Genomic DNA, 21,489 nt, shown 5'->3' on the forward strand with positions numbered 1-21,489 from the left:
ACAATGGCACTGCAGGGAATCCAACATAATTTTGGTGCATGCTGCAAAGTGACATTCATCTATACATCTAAATTCACTTCATAGCTTATAAGGGAAATAGATGCCATCAAATATGAAAATAAATTTGTGGTTTCTTGAATCTTGTCCTCAGCTTGGTCCAAATTACCTTCATTTAGATAATTGGTGTTGAGACTTACAGTGGGCAAATTGCAAAGTGCTTTCATGGGTACAAACTAGCTCTTTCTAATTCCTCCCAGATAACTTAGATTTTATAATACATTTTTGAGGTCAGGATTTTATAATTACTTTGAAGCAGCTGGAAGGCACTAGAGGCCACAGAAAGCTCCAAATAGAACTTTGCATTGAGAGATGTAGATGGGCAGTAATGAGAACAGCGTAATTTAACTGTAGTCTAAGAAATACTACAAGTTTCATTGGCTGGAGAGTTATTAACACTTGAAATGGTCAGCAACTCACATTTCTTTAAAATGGGGAAATTCACCTCTGAACACTTCCTCTTCTGATTTAAGGTTTAATTGGTTTTTTTTTTATTCTTCCTATAAATGAATGGCATGATTTTATTAGGGTGAAAAAAGGTAGAAGGTGACGTTTAACTGCAAATCTACCTCTTGTATTTGTAAAATTAATAGATATAATAGAGAGTTCCGCTCAGTCACACAGTTCTCCATGGGGTTTTCCTCCCCAAAGATGCAATGTAAATGACAACTCCCAATAACAGGAAAACTGTTGACAACAGACTAAGATTTTGAAATATTGACAAAAGCTTCTGACTGGCTTGTTTTCAACAGAAAAAAAAATCCACTCCTGTGTAAACTCCTGTGTAAATGTGAGATTTACTTATATAGATTTCATAACTATTATTATTATTATTATTATTAAACATTTGCTATTTTTTCACACACAAAGTAGGGACGTGGAAAGGTTGGGTATAAAAGAAAGGGATAACAGAGTTATTGTTAGTAATTTAAATCTTTATTTTAATTTTTAATGACATTACTGCTCTGTGAGTTTTTCTCTATTTTTTAGTAGTATAGCTCCCCTTTTCCTTTAAAATGACTTGAAATACTCTTAACCTAAGTGAATTTGCTAGGTCCATTAGAATAAATACATTGAATCAATGAAATTTATATAAAGGTTGACTTATTCAGCAAATTGGTTCAGTGGGACTGCTTCAGTTGGGACTAACAATTGGATTGAAGCCTGCCTCTAAACTTAAAGGTTTCATCTACTCTAGTTCGGAATAACAACTAAATCTAGACCTTTAAAAATAGACACAGTATGACCTGGTGTCTTGGTGTTCCTAAACTTATAATGGAACAGGAAACTGTGGATAATAGCAAAGCCTATTAAAATGCTGGAATAGTTAGAAATTTCAAGATCCTTCAGGGTGACTGCATGAACATTTCTGGCAAAAGTATATAATAGAATAATTTGGAGAACCTAGAAATTTCTTAGAGAGGACCTATTTTGTCAAATGCGAGTAGAGAAAACCATGGATCTTGGTCCCACGTTTATGGGGTGGGGGTCGTATTGTATGCTGCTTCCAAATATGAAGGTTCAATTTACTGTAGTTGGAAAATGCCCCTTAAAACAGATATGCTGCTTCTATACATTAGAGTTTCATCTAGATGTTTATGTACATACAGTTATATTCCATCTGACCCAGCTAGGACAATGCAGGGCAACTACAGTCATTACCAAAGATTATTAACTGGACTTGAATTGAGGGGCGATTGTAGCACATTTAGACCTATCATTAATCCCTTTAGCTTTTTGTTGCAGCTGCTGCTGCTGTAGTTAGAAAAGCATAATTTCATCCGACTCCCACTCCAACAGTGCACAGCTGAATTGAGAAAATAACAGAAACAGGGAGGCAGATGTGAGAAGTGGAAATGAGGCCCACCACACTGTAGTATTTCTGTTCACCTCCCTTGTTTATGCACTTGGTTTGGCATCAGCTTTCTGTGCTTTTGACAGGAGGAAAGCCGTTGATTACACCATCCCACACAGTGTGAGAAATAAAACATAAACCCCAGAGGGGAAGCTTAGCTATTAAGCTGGAGCAATGTGACACGATCTTCTTTGGCTGTGTCAGTCTGGCTCATCTCCCACCCAAAGCAATTAAATTCCAAAGGTCGACCATAACCAGGAAGCCAGGTGTAAAGATGATCAAAAGCTGACATTCAAAAATTGCTGAAGTTAGATTACGATATAATAATAATGATTAAAATGTTATCATTCCTTAAAATATTCAACATCATCATATCTTGCATCAAGTAAACAAACAAGCATAAGGGCCAATCCAAATGAACTCCTTCTGTCAGAAATAAATTTAAGTCACTGGTGTCCTGCCTTTCCTTCTAGTGTCCCAGAAGAGCAGAAACTGGCAATTTATCCACAATTTTTCCTTTCAACAATCTGCTGGATGATTATCTGAGTGTGTATAACAAGCCCAAGATTACCCCATAAATGTTATGGTGGGGTAGACCTTCACTCTCACTACCACACTTCTTTGAGAATGTCACATATCTCAGAAATGTGGAGAACAGAAGTATCATGGGGAGAAAGATTAATCTACATATGCTAATGAACTGGACTCCTGCCATCCTGGGTGATAGTTTGGACCATTTTTCTCAGTGCTTGATTTGGTGTTTAGATCAGAGTTGGCATATTCTTCACGACGTTCTTGGGCTGCAAATCCCCTTGGCTCTACACAAAAGACCCAATGGTATACGAGAATATGTCAAAGGCTATATGCTCTCCATCCCTCTTTTAGAATATAGGTGAAAAATGTATACATCTTTGGGGGGCATTACTGTCAGGGATCCACAGAAGAGAGAAGAAATACTTTCCACAAATACTGTGGGAACAGACCTTGGAAATATTATGTTGAAACTGCAACTTCCACAGTGCAGTCTGGGCATTATGGAACTGTAGCCCAAAAATAACTTCCAGGCTCTGTGTGAGACTCATTACATCTTTTTAAAAAATCATAGTCTTTTCTTAACTAATATCCATTGTAGTCTCTAATACCCATCTTTAGATATCCTCAGAGACAAAGCAAGTGGCAGGGAAAGTCTTTCTTCACTGGCATCTAGACCTATCATTTTCAGTAGTGGTATGCACCTTCCTAATGGGACACAAAAGTAATGTAGGTGGAACACAACTTTATTCTTACAGGAACAGTAACATTTCAAGTGTTATTACCATTTTAGCTACCAATGGGATTATTATCTTTGTTCTAGATACTGGTGTGAAGATTGATAGAAAGAAAAACAATGCATCTGAAATGTAGTGAGAGAGAAAAGTTCTAGGGATACCATGGACTGCTTAAAAAGACAATTTTCTAGGAATGGGTCCTAGAGCAAATCTGAATTCTTGAAGTTGGGATGACTCAATGATACTATTGTAGTTTGGACATCTCATGAGACAATGTCACGAGATGTTGGGAAAAAATGATTATTGTTTGACAAAATGTAAATCAGTCAGAAAAGAAAAAGACTGCATTACAGGTGGATTGACCCTACAAAGGAAGCAATGATTCTGAACCTATAAGTGCTGAGCAGGGTAACTGATGACATGGGACCATAGAGGTTTGCTAATCATAGAGCTGCAATAAGTTGAGTCCACTTGGTGGCAAATAGCGTCAGCATACTATCAACAATACTAATATCATTTTAAGATAAACCAGGCATGGGCAAATTTTCTAATTTGGGGGCCGCATGGTGAGCCGGAGCAGGGCATCCCCCAGGAGGAAAGGAGGAAGGAAAAAGTGAAGGAAGAAAGAGATGGAAGGAAGGGTGGAAGGGAATGGAGGGAAGGGAAAAAGAGAGAAGGAAGGAAAAACAAAAGGGAAGGAAGGAAGGAAGGAAGGAAGGAAGGAAGGAAGGAAGGAGAAAGAGGCAAGGGGGGAAAGAGGGAAGGAAGGATGGATTAAAGGGTGTAAGGGAAGAAAGGAGGAAGGGAAAGAGGTAAGGAAGGGAGGGAAGAAGGAAAGAGAGAAGGAAGGAAGGATAGGATGGTGAGAGAGAGGAGGGCCTGAGAAAAGAGCCCCCGGCCTGGGTTTGCCCATACCCAGAGGCGGTCCAACCATGAGGCGAACTAGGCACTTGCCTGTGGCGCCATCGTCCCAGGGGCGCCATCATCTTGGGAGGAGGGCACCACTCTCCAACTCCTTCTCTTTTGGGCCTTCCGGCGGCCACGCTGGGCCTCCCGGTGCCCGTGCTGGGCTTTCCGGCCGGTGCAGACCCACCTTCGCACCACGGGAGCCCACCTTTGGGGCCTTCAGAGATTGTGAGGTCTGTGGGAACTTGGAAGCTAGGTATGTGGGGTTTATATATCTGTAGAAGGTCCAGGGTGGGAGAAAGAACTTTTCTTTGAAGCAGGTGTGAATGTTGTAATTAATCACCTTGATTAGCATTTAATGGCCCTGTGGCTTCAAGGCCTGGCTTCTTCTTGCCTGGGAGAATCTTTTTTTGGGAGGTGTTAGCTGTCCCTGATTGTTTACTGTCTGGATTTCTTCTGTTTTCAGAGTGTTGTTCTTTATTTCTTGTCCTGATTTTAGAGTTTTTTTTAATACTGAGGGCTATCTGGGTTATCTAAGTCCACACTGCCCTATATCCCTGTTCAATGTTTAGTGCTAAATTCGCAAATATAGTAATTCCTACATAACATTACCATGTATTGAACTGCTTTTTCTATTGATTTGTTGTAAAACATGATGTCTTGGTGCTTAAGTTGTAAAATCATAATGTAATTTGATGTTTAATAGTCTTTTCCTTTATCTTTCCTTATTATCCAACATTTTTGCTTATCCAACGCTTTTATTTTTCAGTGATTGGTTTGGGGGGGGGGGGCGCCAAAATTCTGTTCACCTACACTTGAAAAATACCTAGGGCCGGCTCTGCCCATACCAAACACATAATAAATCTCCTAAGATGTTCCAGTTTAACTGGGGAAAACAGCTTTGCATCATGGTAGCACTATGGCACTTTGTCAAGCTGATTAGTCATAAGATACAAAAAAAATCACAAATTACTGCTCAAGGTCAGTGCTTCTTAAACGCTGCTCCTCCAGGTGTTTTGGACTTCAGCTCCCAGAAATTCCAGCTGTTAGGAATTGTGGGAGCTGAAGTCCAAAACACTTGGAGGTGCAGAGTTTGAGAAACACTGCTCTAGATAATTCTGTGTGCTAGTTTCCTCTTCACTGCACTGGAATGCACAGGGATTACTGCATATATCCATGTACATGTCAACCTAATGTATAAATCAAGGGCAGGTTTGGGGGCCAAAATTATGGATTTGTATATGACCCATGGATAGGTTGAGGGCCATTCTGCAGAGAGAAGAACACATCAATGCTGCCACTGCCACTGCCATTTCCCCACCCAGGCATTCAATAAGGCCAGAAATGGCACCACAGCAGAGAGTAGAGGGGTTCTGTGCTTTTTTAAGGTTCTCCTGGGACTGTTTAAGCTCTTGCCCTTTGCCTCTCTACTCAGAGAAGGAAATGGTTCCTTCTTAAATAAGAGTTTATTTTTAACTGAAATTTCTAGAGTTATACATGAGTTTATAGGGGAATTGTTCTCCTTATATATTTCCATAGCTTCCAGTACCATCTTCAATAGCTATGTGTAAGATTTCTAAAGTCTTCCCTAATGACTACAAATGAGTTTGCAAAATTCATTTTCCAGATAATTCCACCCAATATTTCCCTTGGAGAGCTACAGAAAATATTCAAACAATTTTTAAAGAATTCTGCTGCCTAGTAAAAGAGAGAAATCTCAGAAGAGGAAAAGGCTAAATGAGCATCATGGTGAAAGAAAGTTCTATGAAAGAAAGTAAAGGAGTGGAGAGGAAGAGTAGGGATATAGCAGAGGGAAGAAGATGAAGAGGTGGAATAAGTAGTTCCCAATATAGTACTTTAAATGCTCTAAACCCACTCATCCTGTTACCGGCCAACCAAAATGTACTCGCCATCTGTACTTTTGGACATATTTGCCTAATACCAATGAAGCTTTGTTATTTTGTGCATTTAGGTTGGCCAGTAGAACTGATTTGCTGCTTTGTGGATTTGGGATTTTGTTTTTTTGTTTTTTACAAAGCTCTATACTTTTGCTATGAGAGTGTGTCTGCCCACACATTCAAGTGAAGATATATGGAGTAAGGCCCATTTAGAGGTTAAATTTGCTTTCATTCCAAACTGAGCCCCAGAGCTCTTAACTTACATTATCTACTTTAAATTGAATACACAGCTTTCTTCCCTGCCTGTCCTAAATTGCAGAATGCAAGAAATGCTTTTTTGGGTGTTCCTTTTCATAAAGTGCTTAGACATCTTTGGATGAAAAGTGCAATATGATTGCTAAGTAATTACTATTTTTAGGAGAATGGAAGGTTTTGTACAGGGAGACATTTGACTTTAGAATTGAAGAACAGACCTCTCCCTTCTGTTGGAATTACTCAGATTATTCCCAGTTTGTGGCCTCCTGTGAAGAAACCTTTTTTTATCAGAGTGGGTGTGGTGGATTTTGTATTTGCAAGTGAGCCTTATATAAACCTCTTCTTATGTGCATTAGCATTGGCTGCTTTTTCTGCACTAAGGGTGGCCAAGTTGCCTGATTCTCTGTGTAATTGCTTTTCTTTGTAGTAAATTGTGTTTTTAAGATAGTGGCTGGCCAATGCATCTTAAATTGATATTGAAATCAGGAAAATATGTAAAACATGCAGTTTGCAAATATTATTCATGTGGCATTTAAAGACAGCAAGCAGTCACCTTCATTCTACTGCCCTGTACATGACACCAGGTTGGAAGTATTGTTCAAATGATGAATAACTGACCAATAAACATTTTGTTGAAATCTCTGTACCTGCAGATAGAGAAAGTAGTCAATGAATGTACCAGCAAGCAGTAATAATTTGACATACATTTTATTTTTATCCCTTGTCAAGCACTGGAAAATTATATCACAAACTGCAATGATTGGAGTGTTGAAAATAAAACAGTTTATAAAAAAAAACATGACATGGATTATATTTATTCTATCATTCATTCTGACTTTACCCTTGGAAACAGGTTTCTTTTCCAAGAAGACAACACCTTTTATAGCCAAGACTGCAAGCAGCCCCCTATGTATTAGACACGAAACAAAGAAAGGGATTCGGGGGAGGGGAGATACAGTCATGAAAAGGTATTTTCTAAAATGCAATGCAGCCTGCCTGCTGGTTTGCTCTTGGCATCCTTGATGATAGTAGAAAGGAAGTAAATTGTTGCTTTGAAGAGACTAAACAGACACTAAGCAGCCACTATGACAGAATGTGTGTGTGTGTGTGTGTGTGTGTGTGTGTGTGTGTGTGTGTGTTTGTCTTTCATTCAATTCATAGCAAGTCCATGGATTCCATAGGAATTTCTTAGGCAAGGAATATTTAGACGAGGGCTGCCATTCCTTCCTTTGAAATAAAGTCTACAGCATCTGGTATTCATTGCCATTCTCCTATCCAAGTACTAACCAGAGCTGACTCTGGGTTGTTGTATGTCTTTCGGGCTGTGTGGCCATGTTCCAGAAGCATTCTCTCCTGACGTTTCGCCCACATCTATAGCAGGCATCCGCAGAGGTTGTGAGCTGACTCTGTTTAGATTCTAGGATCAGACAGGATTTGGTATATTTGGGGTGAAGCCTTATGACAGGAATAAAAGAATAACAGTATGATCCTTTATAGGCCACTTGGGAAAAAGACCTGTTACAATGAGACTTGCTGCAGAGCTGGATTGCAGTCTAATGGAACAATTCTAAGTGTGTGTGTGGGTGTAAAAGAGCGGACTTTTGATACTCCATCACATCTGAAGCCTAGCTGTAGGCAGTGGGTGTTCTTTAGGACCAACAAGAACAACTGATCAAGGTGGATAAATGTCACTTTCAGCAGGACAAGTGGTAAGCCTCTCTGTATCCAGTAGGCTTGATCGATCCATGAAAAATTTGATTCTAAACTCGTTTCAAAACTAGAGGGGGCAGTTTTTCGTTTTTGTTGCTAATAACGAATTTGGCCCCCAAAATTTTTCGAAATTAACGAAAATTCGTTATTTTCTAAATTAATTCGTTAATGGCGGACGCGCATGCGCGGTGGCCCAAAAACAGCCCGAAGGGGGGGGACTTAGGGGGCTCTCCCGCCCTCATTTTTTGAGTGATCTTCTTCAAACTTGGTACAGTGGTAGAACACATTTAACACTGATAGCTCACCAAAATGTGGAACGTTTCCCTTATCCTCTGATTTTTGGCAAATTTTCATAGCTTTTATAATAAACCTTTTTTTAATAATTGCAGTAATCTGTTCCTGGTTTGAAAGTCTTATTTCCTGTTAAATTGGGTTGTCTTTACTGTGAAAGTCATTGTTCTACTTCAGAAACTTTGTTTTTGTGGCTGAAACTTTGTTAAATTGGTGTGTGTGTGATATATATTGTGTATATATATATATATATATATATATATATATATATATATATATATATATAGTCCCTGCTTGTGTGTGTGTGTGTGTGTGTGTGTGTGTGTGTGTGTGTGTGTGTGTAGGTAAAGGTAAAGGTATCCCTTGACGTTAAGTTCAGTCATGTCTGACTCTGGGGGTTGGTGCTCATCTCCATTTCTAAGCCCAAGAGCCAGTGTTGTCCATAGACACCTCCAAGGTCATGTGGCCGGCATGACTACATGGAGTGCCATTACCTTCCCAGAAACACCCAGAAAATGGGAATTCCAGACAGGAAACAATCAGGGCCAGCTAATACCTCCCAACAAAGGATTCCCCCAGGTAGGAAGCAGCCAGGCTTTGAAGCTGCAAGGCTATTCAATGCTAATCAAGGTGACCAATTGCAACATTCACACTTGCCTCCCACAGACAAGAGTTCTTTCTCCCACCCTGGACCTTCCACAGATATATAAACCCCACTTGCCTAGCTTCGCACAGACGTCAAAACCTCTATGTCTGCCACAGATGTGGGTGAAACATCAGGAGAGAATGCTTCTGGCACATGGCCATAGAGCCCGGAATACATACCACAACAGTGTGATCCCGGCCATGAAAGCTTTCGACAACACAACCACAGTATCCATTCAAGTTCATGTAGCGTGGTATGGACTGGAGACCTGTATTGGGGGGAGGGAGGGTGCGAATCTGGGCCCCTGGGAGCAGCCGAGGACGGGCCTGGCCCACACCCCCTCGCATCCCGGGCCTCTTCCTTCCTCTTCCTTTTGTTATTTAAACTATATATTGTGAAATTATGGTGTGTTTTTTTTCATGCGTGTTCTGTGTTCAAGATAGGGAGACCAAAGAGGAAAAGAAAGGGAGGGACGGAGGCCCCAACACTTCCGGCTCCCATGCGAACTCCCCCCTTGTGTGCCTTGGAGGGTGGAGCATGCGCACTGGCTCTCCCTTTCTCTATGGCTCTTTTCAGGTCGCTTGGGAACCCGAAGTGCCTCCTCCCTTTGCCTTTGTGTCCAAGAAGGAGAGAAGGACGTTGCAAGGTTTGCATTGAGGGTGTTTCTCTGGTGGGTTTGGCTTGGAAGGGGGCTCATTAAGGCCCAATTAATTAATGCACTGAGCTGAGGCGAGGCGGCGGCGGCGGCGGCCATTTCCCCCCTCCGTCTTCCTCCTCCTCCTCGGCCTCCTTCCCCCTCGCCCCCTCCCATTGGCTGAGCCTCCCATTGGCTGAGGGGCAAAAGGAAAGGAGTTTGGGTGCTTTGCAAAAGCTTTTTTTTCTTAACAAAAAAACGAAGAAATTAGAAAAAACGGCCTCTCGCGATTCGAAACCGCGATATCCAGACGTGTGGACAACCAAGGTTCGATATTGCTTCAAAACAATCGAAAATAACGAATCAATAACGGTAAACGGGGAAAACGAATTATTTGAGCAAGCCTAGTATCCAGTATTATCTGAAGATGAAGCAAAGTTGGAGTTCCACTCTACCCTGCTTTTGTTAAATCTCATCTGAAATACTGTGTCCAGTTCCAGGCATCCCACATCAAGGATATCAACAAGCTTGAGCATGTACAAAGAAGAGTGAACATGATGATCAAAGGTCTAGAACTCCACTAGAATCTTTCCTGCTAATCATGTCAAGCTGACTGGCCATGAATTATTTGGCCCTCTACCATCCCTATCTTGAAAATAGGGATAACATTTGCCCTTCTCCAATCTGCTAATACTTCTCCTATTCTCCAGGAATTTTGAAAGATCATTGACAATGGTTCTGAGATTTGGCAGTTCTTCGAATAACCTTGGCCCCAGAAACTTGAATTAATTTAGGGTGGTCAGGTATTCCTGTACTCTTTTCTTCCTCTACTACATTATTTGCTCTGTTTTCCCCAAAATGAAAAATGAAGGTGTTGAGCAGTTCTGCCTTTTCTTCGAGCCCTGTTAGCATATCCCCATCTTCTCCATGCATGGCCCCACCATTTTCTTGTTCTTTGTTTTGCTATGGACATGACAAAAATCATTTTTCATTGTTTTTGACTTATTTAACAAGCTTTGTTCTTCATTTTAGCTTTTCTGACTTCCTTCCTACAAATGATGACTATTTGTTTGAATTTCTCTTTGATGATTCACCTTTTTCCCATTTCTTTTCCATGCCCTTTTAAGCATTCCTTTAGTCTAAAATTCTCAAGACATCCATCTTGGTTTCTTTAATCATCTCCTATTTCTCCTCTTCATTGGAATTGTGCTTCAATATCTCAGTTTTCAGGATCTCCTGTCTATCGTGATCTCCCTTCTTTTCTTTTCTTTTCTTTTTCTTTTTAGTATTCTTGGCCATGGAATCACACACAGTATTTTCATAAGTTTACTAAAATTAGCTTTTGTAAATTTTAGAAATGCATGTCTGATTATGTTTGGCTTTCCCCTTTCTGCTGTATGACAAACTCAAGGAGAACATGGTCACTCTCACCTGTGGATTCTGCAACTTCTGTCCCACTAACTAGTTCAATATTAATTGGTTATGATAAAATCTAAAATAGCTGATCCCCTTGTTGCCTTTTCCACATTCTGAACAATGTGAGGAATTTGATAGATCTTATATTCTTGGCAGAGTTCAACTTTCAACAAATATAAGGATAGTTGAAATTTCCCATTATTACTACATCTATCCTTTCTGAATGTCTTTGTTATCTGTTCCTAGAAGGCCTCATCCTAAATCTTCAGTCTATCTAGGGCAGGCATGGGTAAACTTCGGCCCTCCAATGTTTTGGACGTCAACTTCCAGAAATCCCACCCAATTTACTAGCTTTTAGGAATTGTAGGAGTTGAAGTCCAAAACACCTGGAGGGCTGAAGTTTGCCCATGCCTGATCTACTACAGAGTCTTACAATGACTCTTTTTTTCTCTCTTTTGTTTTTCTTCCCCTTAATTTTCACCCAGATGCTCTCAACCAGGATTTATGTTCTACATCTCTTCATAAGAGTAAACATCCTTGATATATAAGGCTCCTCCTCCTTGTTTGTTTGACCTATTTCTCTGTAATATGTTACACTCCTATATTACTACATTCCAATCATGAGACTCCTTCCATCAGGTTTCAGTGATGCCTATTTTATCTTATTAATTCTGTTGAGTACAAGTAGCCCATGGCAGGGAACCTTGAAGACTTGGGCTTGCATATGTTTCCATCCTGATTCATAGAACACTTGGCATAAGCCACGGCTGACTGCTATATTCCTGTCTGAATAGGTCTGGCTCACACAATGTGCTTTCTGCAAAACACATTGCTTGATTATGTGCTTTAAATGCAGCTCTAAATCACCATCCACCTTCCCTCCTAATATCTGAATCATAGACTCATGTGGGTGGGCAGAGAACATCAAAGGTTGCCATATCCATGGCACATTATTTTTCAATTGAACAATTGCATATGCAACAGGGGGACCAATTTTTTAAAAGTTCCAGATGAAGTTAGATGCAGTGCCACTAACTCTGGAATAAGCAAAAGAAATTCATACATGAAACATTGCATAATCATCTTGGTCAATTAATTATTTTAAAGATCAGCTGAATGTATTGAGTATGTTAGGGTGATCATTCATCATGGGTGCATAAGGAAAATTATGTTCCATGGGCCACAAGCAGATTTTCCTCCTTTTCTTTCTGCCAAATTTGTACAATATCATCATTCATTTATTTTGTTTTGTCTTGGTCAGCTCTGACAGTGAGGATGAGGGGTTACTGGAAGGGCCAGTGTTGGAGTTGGAGACCAGCAGCTCCCAGCAGCCCTCCCAACCTAACTTAGTTATTGCAGAAGAGGAGCCTTTAGCTAAATTACCATTTCCCAGCAGGTGAAGAAAGCAGAAGCCAGTACATCAAAACAGGCTGATGATGGGTTAAGTGTTTTGTCCAGTGTGTTGCACTCCTCAGATCTGCACAATTAGCAGAGTAATGGGCTGAACACAAGCAACACATGAGAATATAGGATAAAAAGTTCTCAAGGTTTCTTTCTTATTGAATGTGGCAATGTCTTTGCTTTATGGTATAAGTGTGGACTCTTTGGATTATAAATCTTGTTGATTCTGGATTGTATCTTAGACTGCTGTATTTTGGATTCTGACTTGAACCTCGGACTCTGCTATCTTTGGACTACTAGTTTTGTTGACTTTGGATTAGACATCTGATGTTTGTTGCTGCATGGACTTTGGAACTCTTTTAACATGATCATAGTAACTTGGACTCCCAACAGCTGATGTGTGCTAAAAGCACAAGATTACAAGGATTCTAGCCTTTGGGCTGTCTCTGGATGGTATCACATCCAGAATTTTAAAGCACGGGTCTGTATTTCTCAATCACCCAGTTTGCTTCTGAAGAATTCTGGGAAATGTAGGACCTTTCTGACTGAGAATTCCAAAGGCTCCACTCTAAACTACATTTCCCACAATTCTGCAGGAGCAAACCAGGCAATTGGGAAATGGGGACTTGCACTTTAGAACTCTAATGTGATATCATCCTATGTGTTGATATTGAGACTTAGTTTGACTCCTATGTTTGTTTAACCATGATTTGGCACAACACAACAGGTTTGTCATGACAAACTTTCTGGATTAATAATCTGAGAGACATTAATTAGAAAACGATCATATTGAATACAGTGGGATTTGGACATAATTAAAGGCAATGTCTTAGAACAAGTATCACAGACACACACAAAAACATTCAGGACTCTGTTGTACAAACTCAAGTGCCAATTTGTTCAGAAACCAAAAAAGCAGCATTTTGCAGAAACAAGGAATGTCATTGCAAGGATACAACCACATAGTATTGCCTTGCATCATGCACAATTTCCAGTACATGCAACAACTTTCTTAATAGCAGTCTTATGCCTATAACTCAACAAGTATTCTGAGCAGATATATAGTGTTGCATTGTTAAACATGCACACACACTGAGATCCCAGCACTGTGACCTTGAGATCAAATATTTCCTGGCAGATATTGACCATCTGAAATGTCCACATTTGCCTTGGATGTTGATCCCAACATTAGTTGCCAGGAAATTCTTTTCCAATTGGTCATTATGTCTTTATAAACCAGAAAACAATATGAAGAAATGAGACTTAATTTGGAAATACTAAGCAATCTTGTACTTCAGCTGCAAAGATGTTCTGTTTATGGGCTCTTGGGAACAGATTCTCTTGTGCACTAGCACTTGGGATGCCAGCCAATTATAAACACCAGATTCATTAGTTGGCCGTGGCCGCATCATTAGGATTGGCACAAGTTGAGATTTTAACTGACACCAGCTGGTCTGACTACAGTCTCCAAGGGACCACATGATGGTTGAGAATGAGTGGAGCAAGGCTATCAGGAAAACATAGATAATAGCTCGCTATTTAAAGAGCAGCTTCTACTAGATTTATGGACACTCCCTAATCCATTTGCTACTTAAAACTTTAGAAAAATATACACTGAAAGCAAGACCTAACAAAGTTTTTGTTTGGAAGCATGCTCACCAAACAGAACACCAGAGCATGCAGGATTGGTAAATGTACATACCATAGATTGTTGCACATGGAAATAATGGTAGCAACAACAAATTATTGATAGGATTCGCAGTTTGTCTGGTTATGACAACTACTACTGTACAGTATGTAATAAATGTTCATATTTTTTTGTTCAACAATAAATGTGAATTCTTCTTCATGGAAAAATAAGACATCCCCTGAAAATAAGACCTAGTACATCTTCGGGAGCAAAAATTAATATAAGACACTGTCTTATTTTCGGGGAAACACGGTATCAGTAATACATCTATCCCTGTACTTAATGAGAAATTTAGAAGGAAATAACATTGTTATTACTTTATAACTAGTCAAATTTTAACTATCAGACACATGGGAAAATGTGTTGGATTTTGATTCCATTATCCGCCACAAAAATCTTCTAGGTATCGCTATATTGACTGAAAAGAAGAGAGTTGTCATCCAACACATTAGAAGGGTGCCAGTTTTGCAAGTGTGTGTTCACTGATTTAACAATATGCTGGTCTGAACTACACTTGCTTTTTAGGATGCTGCTCCAAAAAAAATATTGGTACAATCAGTGTGGTTATTACTCATTTGTTGGCTGAGGTTGCAATTCTGTTATGAGTTATCAAATTTTCCAAGACAGCAATCTGAAGATGTACATGGCAAAACAAAGGAGGAGAACTTGTGACTCGGGGTCAGGATTGCCAGCCATCTCCTGGCCTTGTTTCCGAGCAACAATCCCCCCCCCCCCCAAAAAAAATTATAGTTCACCAAGAGACATCAAGCAAATAATCTTTTCTTTTATTGAAATCTTTTCCGGAGATCCGAAGTTGTGAAACGCTGAAGCTTTAGAGGTTCTGGAACAGCTGTACCCTGCAAAATCTATCAATTTTAACCCTTTAATAAAATGTATCAATTTAATTATTTTGGTGTAATTAATTTGTATCTTTTCTATACTGTGTATTGTATTAATTCTTTATATAGACTGTATAAACTGTTTTCTAAATATATGTATCAACAAGTAACTTGAAGGTAGCCACCCCTCTGTGACTGTTTGCAAAATCCGTTGGGAAAGGGCATCGTGGTCAAGATCCCTCCAGCCATTTCCCAAGCCAGATAACTATCGGACCCATTGTGCGTATATGTGTGTGTGTGTGTGTGTGTGTGTGTGTGTGTGTGTGTGTGTATATATATATATATATATATATATATATATATATATATAGAGAGAGAGAGAGAGAGAGAGAGAGAGAGAGAGAGAGAGAGAGATTATCCTCTTTCCCAACAAAATAAGCTCAGGGTGTTTGTTCATTTAATCTGAAGCAGAGAGTCACTCCTACAGAAGAGGGAACATAGGCAATATGCATTTATTAACTTTCTATGCTAGCAGCCAAATCCTTGATTGTCTAAGATCAGCACCTTTTTCTTTTGGGTCTTGCACCTTTGTCTCACAATTGGACACTTGAGTTAATCAGAGACACATCTACATTTCCACGCTGGTTGGGTCGGAATTCATGGGTGGGGGAGGGGGTTCAGGATTCGGAGTAATGGCATAACTGTATTACATATATCTTTAGATGCTTTTTCTTATTCTGAACACCATTAATTCGCTTAATAAAAACTTTTATTAAAAAATTTGAGAAGTGGCATGCCCTAGGAACCAAGTGGTGGACTATAGTGTTCCCGAAACAAGGAATAATAATAATAATAATAATTTATTTATTTATACCCCGCCACCATCTCCCCAATGGGGACTCGGGGCGGCTTACATGGGGCCATGCCCAAAACCATACAATATGACAGAATATAAAACAACATATCATAACACAATTAAACAATACAATAAATAATAACATACATTACAACCCAAAATTCAGAAAAAGCAATAAAAACCAGGGCAGGCCACATGAACACTAAGTTAAAACTCGGTGAGAAAGACATATGAATAAAACCACGGGGAGCAGGGACATAAAATAGTGGAACAGTCTAGAGGATAGATATCCCAAGGGAATAACCGAAGAAAGATATGACAGTTACTCTCCAAAGGCACACCGGAAGAGCCATGTTTTTAAGTCTTTCTTAAAGGCTAGCAAAGTGGGGGCCTGCCTAATCTCAATGGGCAGTGAATTCCACAGTCGGGGGGCCACAGCAGAAAAGGCCCTCTCCCTTGTTCCCACAAGACAGGCCTGAGATATAGGCAGTGGCGACAGGAGGGCCTCCCCTGACGATCGAAGAGATCGGGCGGGTTTATGATAGGAGATCATAAGGTAGGAGGGTCCCAAACTGTTTAGGGCTTTATGGATGATAATCTGCACCTTGAATTGGGACCGGAAAATGAACGGCAGCCAGTGGAGCTCCTTGAACAAGGGAGTAGATCTTTCCCTGTAGCTCGCTCCGTTATTGATCTGGCCGCCGAGCGCTGGACCAATTGTAATTTCCGGGCCGTCTTCAAGGGAAGCCCCACGTAGAGTGCATTACAGTAGTCCAGCCCAGAGGTAACTAAGGCATGCACCACCGTGGTCAAGTCAGACATCGCGAGGTATGGTCGCAGTTGGCGCACAAGTTTGAGTTGTGCGAAAGCCCTCCCGGCCACCGCCGACACCTGAGCCTCAAGTGTCAACGCTGAATCCAGGAGGACTCCCAAACTGCGGACCTGTGATTTCAGGGGGAGTGCAACCCCGTCCAGCACAGGCTGCCATCCAATACCACGATCAGACGAGCGACTGACCAGGAGGGCCTCTGTCTTGTCAGGATTGATCCTCAGCTTGTTCCCCCTCATCCAGTCCGCCACAGCGGCCAGCACTGGTTCAGTATCCGAGGGGCTTCCTTGGAGTTAGATGGAAACGAGTAGTGGATTTGCATGTCATCTGCATAGAGATGGCAACACCCTCCAAAACTCCGGATGACCTCTCCCAACGGTTTCATGTAGATGTTGAATAGCATGGGGGATAGGATAGACCCTTGCGGGACCCCACAGGTCAAAGGCCAGGGGTCCGAGCAAGTATCCCCCAGCTTCACCATCTGGGAACGGCCCTCCAGGAAGGACCGGAGCCACTGAAGAACTGTGCCACCAAGCCCCATCCCGGAGAGCCTCCCCAGAAGGATACCATGGTCGATGGTATCGAAAGCTGCTGAGATGTCCAAGAGAACCAGCAGGGTCACACTCCCCCTGTCCAGCTCCCTGCGGAGGTCATCCACCAAGGCGACCAAAGCCGTCTCGGTGCTGTGCCCAGACCTGAAGCCAGACTGCGAGCGGTCCAGACTGCGAGAGGTATGGCAATGAATTCAAGTTATTTTTGATTTATGGGGTAAGTTTTTTTTTCTTCAGAGGATATTTGCCATTGTCAACTTTCAAGGCTGAGAGAGCATGACTGGAGTAAAGTTACCTAGTGAATCTGCATGGTAGAGTGGGATTAAAAACCAGGTTTTCCAGAGCCCTAGCCTGGAACTCAAACCACGTGTTTTCCAGAACACTTTAACTTTGGTTTCCTAGATAGCTGTTGGATGTGACAATCTGGAATACTGAAAAAATTGTCAGTATTGATGCTGTCAAGGTGATGCATGCCATATGCCAGCAAATATGGAAAACACAAGATTGGCCATCAGATTGGAAAAAATCAATTTATATCCCCATACCAAAAAAGGGAAACGCTAAAGAATGCTCAAACTTCCATACAGTGGCACTTATTTCCCATGCCAGTAAGGTAATGCTCAAGATCCTGCAAGGTAGACTCCAGCAATACATGGAGCGAGAGTTGCCAGACGTCCAAGCTGGGTTCAGAAAAGGCAGAGGAACGAGAGACCAAATTGCCAATATCTGCTGGATAATGGAGGAAGCCAGGGAGTTTCAGAAAACATCTATTTCTGCTTTATTGACTATTCTAAAGCCTTCGACTGTGTGGATCATAATAAACTATGGCATGTTCTTGGTGGTATGGGGTCTGTCTCCTGAGAAATCTGTATCAAGACCAAGTAGCCACAGTAAGAACAGATCATGGTACAACAGACTGGTTCAAGATTGGGAAAGGAGTGCGGCAGGACTGCATACTTTCACCCTCCCTATTCAACTTGTACGCAGAACACATCATGCGACATGTGGGGCTTGAGGAATCCAAGGCCGGAGTTAAAATTGCTGGAAGAAACATTAACAACCTTAGGTATGCAGATGATACCATTCTGATGGCCGAAAGCGAGGAGGAGCTGAGGAGCCTTATCACCAAGGTGAAAGAAGAAAGTGCAAAAGCTGGGTTGCAGTTAAACATCAAGAAAACCAAGATCATGGCAACTACACCTATTGATAACTGGCAAATAGAGGGAGAAAATGTGGAGGCAGTGACAGACTTTATATTTCTAGGCGTGAAGATCACTGCAGATGCAGACTGCAGCCAGGAAATCAGAAGATGTTTACTTCTTGGGAGGAGAGCAATGGCCAACTTTGACAAAATAGTGAAGAGCAGAGACATCACACTGGCAATGAAGGTCCGCATAGTCAAAGCAATGGTATTCCCCATAGTAACCTATGGATGCGAGAGCTGGACCATAAGGAAGGCTGAGCGAAGGAAGATAGATGCTTTTGAACTCTGGTGCAGGAGGAAAATCCTGAGAGTGCCTTGGACCCCAAGAAGATCCAACCAGTCCACCCTCCAGGAAATAATGCCCGGCTGCTCACTGGATGGAAGGATATTAGAGGCAAAGCTGAAGTATTTTGGCCACATCATGAGGAGACAGGAAAGCTTGGAAAAGATCATGATGCTGGGGAAAATGGAAGGAAAAAGGAAGAGAGGCCAACCAAGGGTGAGATGGATGGATGGTATCCTTGAAGTGACTGGGTTGACCTTGAAGGAACTGGGAGCGGTGACGGCTGACAGGGAGCTCTAGCGTGGACTGGTCCATGAGGTCACGAAAAGTCGGAGACGACTAAACGACTGAGCAGCAGACAAAATTGTGGCCTGATTCTTTAGCAAGCTTTTGAAATGTATCAACACCATCTTGTGGCCAACAGGAACATCACTGAAAAGCCAATGTTCAAAAAGGCTTCAATGTATTCGTTCACTTTTTAAAAATTCTAGTGCCTAACTCCACAATAAAAACCAGTATGTTTCCTGCAAACTACAGTATCACCTTGTAAAATCTTACATATATTTTTCTCTCCCCCTCTCTATTTTCCCTTGAGAATTCACCAATGCATCACATTTAATATAATCAGAGATAGGTGATTCTTTACACTATCATCTATTTTCTTTTTAATTGGTTCATCAGGCAATTAACATCTTCTTATCTGTTTTCCTTAATAATCGTCCCTTAATAGTCTTCTCTATCCCTGCACTCCTGGAATAGAAGCATTCATTTGACATACTTTCTACCACTGCTAAAAAAAAGTTATCTCTACTGCCTCATTACACTTTTGCAAACTCAAGTACTTTGGCTAGATTATTTGCTCTCCCTCCGAAATGGGCCATATCCTAATGATCACACCATGGATCATTTCTCAACCTGGGGGTCGGGACCCCTGGGGGGGGGGTTGCGAGAGGATGTCAGAGGGGTTGCCAAAGACCATCAGAAAACACATATTTCTGATGGTCTTAGGAACCCCTTTTGCAGAGTAGGCTGAAGACATCTCCGCCTGTCCTCTTTCTTTTGGAAACAGAAGGGAAATCCTGTCAATGTGGGTGAACTATAACTCCCAACCTCTGAGGTCAGTCCCCTCGAAATCCCAACAGTATTCAAAGTCTGGCATGTTTGGTATGTGTGGCAAGTTTACTACTTCCATCACCAGTTTTGTACAGAGTGTGCGATGGGTGTTGGCAAACTACAACTCCCAGAATTCAAGAACAGCCCCCCCCACCCCAAACTTCACCAGTATTCAATGTTGGCCATGTAGGTAGTGTTCCAAGTTTGATGCAGATCCATTGTGGACTGGGTTCAGGGTGCTCTTTGATTGTAGGTTAACTAAATCCCAGCAACTCCAACTCCAAAATGACGAAATCAATCCCCCCCAGCCCCATCAGTATTCAAATTTGGGCATATCAGGTATTTGTGCCAAATTTGGTCCAGTGAATGAAAATACATCCTGCAGATCAGATATTTACATTACGATTCATGACAGTAGCAAAATTACAATTATGAAGTAGCAACAAAAATAACTTTATGGTTGGAGGTCACCACACCATGAGGAACTGTATTAAGGGGTCATGGCATTAAGAAGGTTGAGAACCACTGGATTAAGCCTTCTGCCTATGCATGCAGCTCTTTTTAAGCATGAGCAACGATGCCCTCCAGAGGTTTGTGCCCTACATTAGCCCTTACCTGCACAATGAGTGATAACAGATTAAAGCATCTTGAGTGCCACAATTGCATACCCCTCCTCTAATTAGAGTCAGTCCCCTCCAGATTTGCTGGGTTTAGGGGCACATAATCCTTTAAACATGGAAAAACTATATACAGTATATAATTTATCTGAGAGATCACCTCTCTATGAATCTCTACATCTCACAAGTCATATGATAAATTTATTCTGCAAGCTGACCATAAAATTACATTGGGGGACATACAAATGCCTAGAAAAGAGTTCTAAGAATATCTAGGTCTTCCAGTGTACCTCTATAGCAGAAATTGACCATGGAGTCACACTGGAGGATCTAGAGATTCATAGAAGGGACATAGTAATCAACTATGTGAATAATCAAATCTATAAATGTGGAACTTGCGGATGTGGGGGACCAACTATAGATCCTTTCTGTCAGGATTTGTGGGAGGGGTCTTTTGGTTCATTATTATCTTACCAATGTATAAAGACCACACTACCAAAGGCAGTACCATGTGGAAGTTTGAGGAGATATTCGTAGATATTCATTCATGCCTCCAAGTTGACTTCAAATGTCTTACTGGAAAAACAAGTAAAGAAGTCAGAAAAATAAATTCTACTTTAGAAAACACATCCAATGGAGCAACTGACGATGATTCCTACTTAGTATCATAGAATTGGAAAAGACCACATGAGCCATCTAGTCCAACCACCTGCCATGCAGGAAAAGCACTATCAAAGTACCCCTCACAGATAACCATCCAACCTCTGTTTAAAAGCATCCAATGTAGGAGCTTCCACCACACTCCAAGGCAGTGAGTTCCACTGTTGAACTGCTCTTACAGGAAGTTCTTAATGTTCACGTGGAATCTTCTTTTCTGTAATTTGAACTCACTTGTCTGAGTCTGTAATTTCCAGAGCAGCAGAAAACAAACATGCTCCTTTTTCCTTACAATATCCTTTCACATATTTATACATCAGGTCTACTCTTCCCAGCTCTTTAAGCCACTTCTCATAGGGCATGGTCTCCAGACCCTTGATCATTTTGTTGCCCTTCTCTGAACACGTTCCAACTTGAAAATATCTCTCTTGAATTGTGCAGAATAGAGAGGCACCATGACTTGCCTTGATCTACTTACTATACTCCTTTTGATGCAGCTCAAAACCCCATTGG

This window comes from Anolis carolinensis, chromosome 2 (genome assembly GCF_035594765.1).
Source record: "Anolis carolinensis isolate JA03-04 chromosome 2, rAnoCar3.1.pri, whole genome shotgun sequence".
Classification (NCBI taxonomy): Eukaryota; Metazoa; Chordata; class Lepidosauria; order Squamata; family Dactyloidae; genus Anolis; species Anolis carolinensis.